General features: G+C 38.9%; 1 protein-coding gene across 1 annotated transcript in view; it reads right to left on the bottom strand.

Annotated features, from left to right (window-relative positions):
• The window catches only part of cadm1b (cell adhesion molecule 1b), a 282,457-nt gene that overhangs the window by 188,231 nt on the left and 83,625 nt on the right, over positions 1 to 10,601 (bottom strand). The gene's annotated exons all lie outside the window — the stretch shown is intronic.

Below are 10,601 nucleotides of genomic sequence, written 5' to 3'. Positions count from 1 at the left end.
ACAAAAACTGTGAAACATTGTTTTTGTACTATCAACTACACAGAAACTAAATAAAATACAGGTCAAGCAATAATGAGTTCTTGGTTAGGCCAGTAAAATTGAACCAAATAATAATAATCACAGTAATTCATAATTTAACATTAACCCAATTATATTTCCACATTGATTCAGATTGATTTGGATTTTTCCTTTCACCCCGCCCTTAACAAATTCAATTCTCATTTGAAAACTGCTCGTTGTGTTTACTCAAGTTATCGTCGCCTCATATTAATTATCCGTTTGATTATCTGGAACATTCTGGTGGGGCGAAAGCGCAAAACGAGGCGCAGTTTGTAAGGAGCCGAATACGTTTTCACTGCTCTGTAGGTTGTTCCTTCTGAGAAATGCGAGCATTCGTAACTCAGGTGGGAGAACGTCGAGCCGAGAGGCAGCATAACAGATCTGATTCATTAACATTCAGAGGTAGACATGCTATATTCAGGGTTGTGTGTTTTAACTGCGACTTCCCAAGAGACTGGAACTGAGAATTAGCTATAAGACAAAACAAAAAAAAAAAAACTGTTCCAGCAGATGAAATGGAGACTTCTGGTAAATAATTGTGTCAAAATAATAATAATAATAATAAAATAATATTTTTTTGTTTGTTTAGAAACGCTGTATAACACTGAACTACAGTGAGTCTTTATTTAAGAAGCAAAAAACAGAAGATAGTGATGAATATTTCATCCTTGAAATGAAGCCTTTCTTTCCCTAAAAATATAAAAATAAAAACATATGGAAAGCTTCAAAAAAATACTTGCATCACCCTGGAAAATGTTTGCAAAAATGTGTTTAACGACATTGAATCATTTAAAAATGTACCTAAACATCTGAAAGTTAGATTTTTTTCCTTTCCTTTTTTTTTTTACAGAAGTCACAGGCAGAATTCGGCTCCAGTTATTAAGAAGAAATTTTAATTTTAGACTTTAATCAACTTAAACAATTAAAAGGCATTTCCGCTCGGTTGCTGATCACTGCTAACACATTTAGCTGTGAAGCTGAAACGAAACGTTTCTAACCGATATCACATTCTGGCGCATTAATCCATGACCCAACATGAGTTTTCTTTTAATTCGTAATGCGCTGTGTGTGTTTATCCTGAAAAATTAAAAGGGCCGGCCAAATAAAAAAAAAAACCCCAGCAACAACAGGACCAGCGGATGTGCTGCGGGCCCTGCATACCAACCGCTTATCAACACAAATGCTAATGTGACCTTTAATATTAGAAACAAAATTATGAATGAGATTCAAATTCAATAGCTGGCAGACATGAAGCATATCCTCTATATCCATGAAAGCGGACCTACAGCTCCCGAAGTGTGAGCGGAGTAGGTTAATTGAAGTTAGCCTTTCGTTGAGATGCGAATAGGAAGCTGGATTAACAAAAGGAGACGCATGGAGATGAGTTATGATACGAGTTCCAGCTCAGATATTTTTACTTCATTAGCAGGAATGTGTAGGAAATATTGCTGAGTGGGCCGGATGCTGTAAGGTTATTTCTCCTCGCTGGTAACAGAGGGACGTCGTAACAGTGTCAATTTTTTTTATTTTGTTTGTTACAGCGGGTATTAGGTTCAATCTGTAAAGAATAATACGAATATGTGCAGCTGGAAATTACTAATTAATGTTATTTTTGGAAAATGGTTAAAAATAAATAAATAAATAAATAAATAAATAAATAAATAAATGTTTGTTTTGAGTTCAAAAACATCACTATGGCAATATGGAAACCTTCTTTTTCATTTTCCAAACATTTTTTCTGAATTCTTATTTTTCTGAATTCCATTTTTTCAATTTTAACCATATTTATCAGCCCCCAAAAACTATGTAATTATGGTGTAAATGAAAAAAAAAATGAATTAGTAAATAGATGGAGGTCAACATTTGCTGTATAACAGTATAAAAGAGACTGCTGTGGTTCAACAAAACTGGTTTTACAAGGTGATACAAAGTGTTTCCCCTTCAGTAATATTACGTGCAAATCAACACATTGACATAAATACTTGAAATAAAAAAAATTAAACTACATTTTGAGAGTGTTTAAATATTGGATAAAAAAAAAGAATGCAGTTTTCACATTCAAATTTAGCAAATTAAACCAGGAGTGAATATGTCCGATCTTTAATGTATTTTCTACTTCTTTGTTTGGCTCATAACTAAACAGCACGTTTATATTTTCCCTTCCACAGGAGAGAGTTATAGTTATGATAATAATATCAACAGGTGGAGGATCTTTGTGGCCGGGTTTAGCAGTGCAACAAATTTCACGAGCTCGTCAAAATGTTCTGCTCGCAAATTTAATCTGCGGTGTCACCGGTCATCGGCAGGACGACACTCGGATTAAAGCCGGGCCAGAGGCTCATAAGTTAGCATGTTAACTGTTAAACGCATTTTCTTTTTCCCTGCCATTATTCAGCTTCGTGCCTTTGTGATTACAGATTAAAAGTCTGACAATCTTCAGTGGACTGTGAATGGATGGTGGGTGCATCTGAGGGTCAGAAATAAAGAAGAAACGGTATTTAATCTACACTTCGCGTGCACATTTGTTCATTAATCCTCTTGCTCATTTATTTAGCAAAAGTTGGACAGTAATTTAGAAAAGCCTGAACACCCACTACTAAATCACTGCAAAGTCGGTTATGAGTTGTCCTTTGTTTATGTGATGTAATTGGGTTTGTGTGGAGCATCAATGGGAGCTGAAGGCCATAAATTACTTTAAGATAATTAGTTAAAAGCAGTGGCAGGAGTGACTAAGATTAGTGAAATGGACTCAGAGGAAAGGTCAAGCAATGTTTATTTACACGGGGTGGAAAGGGGCTCTGTAGCACAGATCAGCAAAAAACAAAAAGGAAAAAAAAAAGAAAAAACTTGGAGTGATTCATCATTCATTGTTGGATTTATTTCTAGCGTATTGAAACTGACCGCAGACCAACGAGAAACACACCAGTAGAAACACAGGCTGGTGAGAGAGCAGCTGCCACGTCTTCATGGATGAACAAAAAGAAATTAACCAATTAGCACTGAATACTGAATACAGTTAACACTTCTAATTTCAAAAATATGCTGCTAACCAGACGTCAGACTCTATTATAATCCTGACTAAAATCACCACCACTCAAATCACCGCAAACCCCCCCCCACCAAAACTTCACCAAGGATTTTGGTCTAATTTCTGGTGCAAATATCATAGCACACTTGAAATGAGACAAACTTATCAGTAACTTTTTGGCAAGAAACAGGAGCTTGTTTTAAGTCAACAATTCCGTAATATTTATGAAAACGTATTAGTTCCACTGGCAGATTATTTCACTTTTCATGCCTGTGTAGTTTTGGTTGTTTTATGGCCGACTCATTCAGGTGCAAAATGAAGCTGCAAAATAAAGCCATTGTTTTCATATTCTGCTCAAAACCTACTGTTGGGAAATGAGCTTACGGAGCATCTTTAGTAACATGGACCAGCACTGGGTCGCTCATATATTCTACATTGGTCCGAGTCCCATTTTTGTGGGACTCAAACCCACAAAAATGGAAAATAAAACTAAATTATTCCACAAGTATTCCTTGAAAATAAATTATTCTGTAGAAGTCAACATTTTTATGATTATTTATCCCTAAAAATAAGCAGCTTAATTTCTGTTGCACAGGCAGCTTCGCTGCAGTCAGCTGCTTAAAAGATATTCTGCTCATAGCTTTTCCAACCTTTTTTTTTTCTTTTTTCCAAAAGTAATGCATGCATTATTCAAACTGATATGCATGCATTACCTTAAAAAGAGATTCTTAGTTTCCCACACAGTAACGCTCTGTGATATTAGTCATCAGAAATGTTTCTAAACAGACAAATTTGTCTTTTTTGTTCCTAAGCAAGGTAAATAAATGTCTATTAGCTTTCTTTTAGCCAGCGAACCGTCACGACGCAGCAACAGGTGGTGGAGGGGCAGCAAACACTAACATTTTGAGTTGTGAAACTTTTCGGTTGATGTTGCCGTCGGCTGTTCTGAAGGGCAAAAGAAACAAAACAAATCTGACCTTCAGATTTATTTAGTTTTTCGTCGCATGTTGTTCTTCACTCCTGTTGTGTGAAACTTCAGTCTCTGGGTCATTTCAACATGTTCCCAAAGCGCAACGCGTTTTTCAAGCAAACCGGCTCGCCGCTACCGTCAGATCCATCTAAATGAGCCGAAACGGGCACGTTTAACCCCCCCCCCCCCTCCACCACAATGAAAACTTTTATTAACCAGTTTTTCCCACGCCGAGACGCATGGACGCATCCCTCCCCATGGAAGCCTCCCGTGAAGCCTGGAGAGGAGCAGCAGCGATAGCTGGATGTCTTGGAGGAGCCGGTCACGTTTCCAATTAGCCCGCACAGCTGCGGAGCGGCAATTTCGGTTAATCAGATGTTGGAACACAAAGGCTGGCTGATAAGGATTATTTCTGAAATGTTTCGATGATGACACACTGTGTGCGATGTGTATTTGCGCCACGCTACGTGCTTATTAACAGTAATCTATAGACTTCCTGAAGGGCCACTGGAGTCGGGCGGCTCATTTAAACATATGGCTCCCTGGCAGAAAGGAATCAGAGGGGAGCACTTTGCCGTAACAACCACCCTGAACCCGCAACTGACAGTTATGTAAGGAGATAATCTCCTCAGCTGTACGTATCCGCACGTAAAGCGCAGCTGCCGGGCTCGCGAAGTTCCTGTCTCTTGGCTTTTTTTTTTTTCCCCCGCCTTAAGCAAACTATTTTTCCATCCCATCCAGGCTGGAAGCGATGATGAGCCCTGCCTTCCAGATTGAGGTGAGAGAAGGGCTGGTCTCCTGCCTCCAGCGCCATCTGCTCCAGAAAGGACACTTTTAGACATGCTGAATAGACAATACAGCTCTCGCGAACACAGGTGGTGATTATCAGAGCAATTACATCATCAATACGGACAGGAGGGAAGGATGACTTACTCTTTTTGGAGACGACTGGCTGAATACGGGGCTCAACTGATAAACCAAACTTTGCTCTATTAAAAAAAAATCTGGAGATTTCTGGAGGGATTTAGTCAGAAGATGCAAAACTTTCTCAAGTATGTAAAGCCAATAGAGTGTGAACAAAAAAAAAAAGAGGAAGGTGAAACAGTCAACAGAGAATCTGTATGGGGTTAGACTCATCGTTACCAACTCAGTCCTCACACCTCTTGGTTCATGATTTATCTCCCATTTTTCAGAAAGACTCACGAAAAGTTCAACATCTACTTTAATGCAAACCTGAAACTGATTCATATCTAAAAAAAAAAAAAAAAAGTGCAATACATGACCAGCAAGAAAAATCTACAGAAAGTTGAAACTTTCTTTGAAGATAAGAGCCTTCAAAGTACAACATGATGAAGAGCGAGACGTTCTTAAAGTTGCACCGGAGGTCAAAACTCGTTTCTAAATGTGTTAGAGACGACGAACAAGCAACAGCGCGGACTGACGTGTCACGTTTCTTTAAACCATCTGCAGGTTTCCGTGTGAAAGCGCCGCTTCGTGTGCAGTCCAACCCGCTGCGTCCCATAATGAGCTCACAACTTTTAAAGTTTAGTTTGTAGGTGTCATTTTAGATCGTATAAAGTGTTTTGCATTCATTGGCGTTGGATATTTCTTACTGTTCCTTCATTCTTCTGTAAATGACTTACTTGTATTTATCTTTTATGGAACAGTTATGTGACTGAACACAAAATATTTGCTTTCAAAATCGCACTTTGTCGATGCAATTATGTCAGACTTAAAAGATTTCATTAATCTATGATCGTCAAGTAACTTAATGAAATTCTCCATGATATGATAACAATAAGAGGAAACTACAATAAAGTATTCAATAAAATTATTACCAAATGGAACATCAATGTTATATTACATCAAAGAAGCAAAAAAAAAAAAAACCAAAACCAATCATCTAGTTGTTTTTGACCCAGCATACGAAGAAAGCAGCAAACTCTCTGTGCTGTTGCTAAAACCTCTCTTTGCTCTTGCTTGGCATCACTTGAACGTCGTCTCACAACAATCGTTTGCCTACATCCTCACATCTTAAGCGATAAGTCGCCGAGCCGCCCTGGAACAACTATTAATATCGCAGGTTTCCGAAGAGGTCACGAAAACGCATCGTCTGATCCGGATCGCTCAGACCCTTTGAGTGAGACGCCGTTTTTTTTTTGTTTTTTTTTCCCCTCCTGTAGAAACACCGGAGCAGAAATTGTGAAACATCCTGCTCTATCTGATGCAAATAAATCCATTCCTGTTTTCCTTTTCCATTTTCTGTTCTGCAATGCTCTTTTAAGTGGATTATCCCCCCCCACCTCCCCGCCTCCTTCCACCAAACAAATATGTAACCACATTTCTGCTTGTACGAAATGCAGCTACGCAGGAAAAACCCATTACAACCCCTTTACGATGCCTCCACTGGGCTCATGTGTTATATGGGCCAGACCTTGACATTTTGCTGCAACTTTACAAGGCAGTTATTAGAATTTGCTTAAACACAAGAATGTTTTAAAAAAATAAAAAAAATAAATAAATAAGTTTTTATCGCGTTGGTTTTTACTGCTGTCCTTTTAATTCTGATTTGTTGTAAAGAATCAAATCCACAGGATGCGTTTGATGCTCCTTCCTCAGAGCCAGCTGAAGCTGGAAACGTCCAGGACTCTGACAGAGAAATACGGCTTTCAAGCTATTAGATCAGAGCAGCGGGCCAACCTTTTGAACCCGCGAATGAGAGAAACTCCAGTTAAGAGCGAAGGATGAGGAGAGAGGGGGGGCGTTTGCGGTAAGTGGGATCCGTGGTGGGAGTTTCCGTACCAGTGGGCTCGTCTTACAGCCTCCCCTGACGGACACCGCCGATGTCCCCCAGGGTCCAGATGGGATTCAGTGGTCAGCTCGGTGACAGCTGGTGAAGGGCCGGTCAGGCCTCATGCATAATGGAGCCTCCAACACCACAGCGCGCAGCGAGACCGCTGCACTGATGTGGAAGTGGCTCCGTCTCCATGTCAGGACCGGAGGGCTCGCTGGAATTATAAGCGCCGCTACAAAGGTTGACGCCCTGCTAGCGGGATTTTGCTCCGATTTTATTCAACTTTTTTTACTCCGTCTGTCGGACGGTCGCCATTTTCATTTTTTCATTCGAAGCGTGTTTGATTTCCGTTTTGGGCTGGTTGGCTGCGGCGTCGTGTGATGTGGTCACAGCCCAGCTGAAGCCAGATGTTTACGTACACTTACAGGCCGTTCGCAATGAGGAATAAATCACAACGGAAATTAAAGTGAGCTCAATAATTTCCATTTGAGAGATTTATCGTTTTTCTCTTTTTCTTTCTCTGTCTTTCTACCAAAAACTGGATGATAAAAGTCTTCAATCTGGTGCTTTAGACTCAACTGGCTCCTTTTCCTGGAGGACAATTTTGTTTATTTTTTTGCTTCTGTTGTTTTATTTATTTATACTGGATATTTAAAATGCCTTCAAATTCTAGTGTTAAACATTTATTAGAAATTATAGAACATGTCCTTGCATTATAATGCCATTATCATTATATTTCTTGAAGATTGTCTCACAAAACAACAATGTTATTGTTTATCACAATAATTGCTGGAACAATTTATAATCACAGGCGTACACTAAAAAAAAACAAAAAAAAAACAGACAAGCTTCCTGTATTTCTATAGTCTGACATTAAATTTGACTAAAATTATTTTATTGCAGGTTAGTTATGTTCATCATGAGCATTTCCTTCTGCTAGATGCCAGACTAATCAGTAAGATGTTTGTTTTTAAAGTCAGAAGTTTACAACCAAAAAAGTTTGCGTGTCTTTTGGGAATCTGGAAAAGATTCCAGGTTGGCTTTTAACTCGACTTTGCTGCGTTCATTTCGGTTGGTTAACTAAAAGTGATTTTAAAAGTGTTAAAAATGTTCACACAGTGGATCCGATTTTCTTATTTTTTACAGAAAAAAGTTCCAAGGCGGAACCTTTGTTTACACACGTTTCTGGTACGGACGCAAAACCAACGCAAACGCGATTTCAGCGACTGCGAGTTCATTTTTGCTGCAAAATACGACCTAATAGGACGGTGCAAAAGGCTATTCTAGTGTACAAGTTATTGAAAATGGAGTTGGCCTGACAAAGAAGCAGCGTCTCAATGCTGAACATGTCGCAACAAAAACAAACATCCAGTCCACATTTCTAAAGAAAGATTAATTTTTCAAAGCAGTTCCATGACCAGGGGTTCCTGAAACACTTGAAAGCTGAATGACTGAAGCTCATTCATCTTCAGTCATAAGATGAATGAGATTCATCTTATGACTGAATCTCATTCAGTCATAAGATGAATGAGATTCATCTTATGACTGAATCTCATTCAGTCATAAGATTCATATCAATCTTATGACTGAATGAATTTAAAAGAATAAATAAACAAAATAAAAACAAAGAATGTCTTTGTGGGTAAGCTCGTATGTCTGTTTATTCGATAATGAGGCAGCAAAAAGAGGGTTTGAATCGAAAATGCTGCTTATTTTGCAGAAATGTGGGTTTTGAAATTGTAGAGAACCTCACCACTGTTTTTATTATCTAAGTTAATTTGACGCTCATATGTGGATTAAAAAAAAATAGAACGCTTCCTTGTCTAGCACAATGAAGGAATCTAAAAAAACAAAAAAAGAATCAAGATGTCAGGAAGATAATTATTGTCTGGTTTATCTCATATGCAGCCATGAATAGCATCAGAATGCAAAGCTATTGTAGAATTCATAGTTTTGGTGCAAAATGTGCAGATTGATCCCAACGAGAGAAAAAGTCATTGTTTCTGAAGCTGTGCTGGTATCTACAGTGTAACCAGCATTGGTTGAACTAGTAATGCTAATCATGCTAATTAAGCTAATTCACAACTACAACTCAGTAATAATATTTTCCTGTGATTAAGAAATACCAAAACCTTAACTTTTTTTTTTTTTTTTTGCAACTCCTCTCACTCACACACACAAGACCAGATTGGTTCCTATCCTAACACAGATTACCATTCCCATACGAAAGGCTAGAAAACGTACTCTTGATGCTGTTTATCTATCTATCCTTGTGCGTGATAGTAGTTAAAGAGAAATCCACATCAGTGGGTCAACGCTTTAGAGAAGCCGGGAGACCAGAAATGGGTCATCGGAGGTCTCTGAAAACGGTCCCCACTTCATTCGCTGATTTTGTTTCCAAAAGCTCTCGAGCAAATGTAGGCATTCATCCTGCATCATTTATCTGAACTTTTTTTTTTTTTTGATGAGACTCCAAAAAGAAGGCTCTTCCATTAAGGAAATTTCTATTCAGCAGAACATTGCAACACTCCAAAGTCTGATTAACATTTTGAAGTCAAACAGAGGCTTTAATTTGTCTTGACAGGAAGCCGGCGCCGAAAACTTTGCCGTCTTCCTAAAGCCTCCGCTGATTAGCTTGTCAGCTGATTGCTGTAACGTCTCGTCATGCAGTAAATTCGGACAGTCAGATGTAATATCTTCACAGGTTTAGCAAAGCAGCTACGGTCTAAAAGCTGTGCCGATGTCATAAGTGGTCCGCGATGTAAAGAGGGTATTGTTATACGTGCTAAAACTGTTCTTTTTTTTTTCCAAAGCCATATAGGGTGTAAAAGAAATAGCTCTACGAAGTAAAAAAATCTCTTATTTGATGCAAAAATGCGTAAAATCTGTAATAAGTAAGGCAAATCTGAAGCACCAAATCTTTTGGTAGGGGCCTAAAAATACCTCACACATTACAGGATACGGATTTGGGTAACAAACATTTTCATTTCACAGATCAGAATAACATTAGCAACCACCTAAGGCTTGAAAGTGTAATATACATACTGTTTTTATGTTCTCTCCCTCCAGAAAAATAAAGGACAGAGAGAGAGAGAGAGAAAGAGAGAGAGACAAAGAGAGAGAGAGAGAGAGAGAACATCCCACTGTTTAGCAGATAAAAGCTCCACTTTGTCCACCCAGCAAGTTGCTAACATTGTCCCCCTGCCATCAGCTGCTGGGCAGATGGTGCAGAGTGCATTTATCAGAGCTTTTTACCTGAAAACAGCAGCTGCAGAAAACAACCGCAGCAGCCAGGACAAGAAAGTTGCATCCATAAAACCAAGAGAGCAAAGTGAAAGACTCAGAAAGGCAGCGGAGAGCCTGAGAGTGAACTACAAAGACATAATATTGATTACGGCAACTTCAAGGTTTCCCAAAATATACGGCAGGCAGCGGGAGGAGAAACCGCCGGCTGTTTTATCTTATTGAACTTTCATCTGTGTGTCGGTGTTGCAAAAAGTATTCACTCCCTAACAGATTTCTTCTGGGGGTTTTTTTGGTTTTATTTTGTTTTTCTGCCACACTTATGTCACACATCAAAAACCGAATGTTGACAGGGGTGATAAAATATAAAAGAACAGTGACTAGCCACGTAGCCAATGCTAGCCTGACTGCTGCTGGACCTGAAGAAATCATTTACAGAGATTTCTTTATCCAACTTCCTGTATTACAACAGGAAGTTGGCTAAAGAACTAAAACAGGAAGGAATC

This window comes from Poecilia formosa, unplaced genomic scaffold, assembly GCF_000485575.1.
Source record: "Poecilia formosa unplaced genomic scaffold, Poecilia_formosa-5.1.2 Scaffold63, whole genome shotgun sequence".
Classification (NCBI taxonomy): Eukaryota; Metazoa; Chordata; class Actinopteri; order Cyprinodontiformes; family Poeciliidae; genus Poecilia; species Poecilia formosa.
The sequence above is the reverse complement of the archived record's forward strand: the minus strand, read 5'-3'. Positions and strand labels throughout refer to the sequence as shown.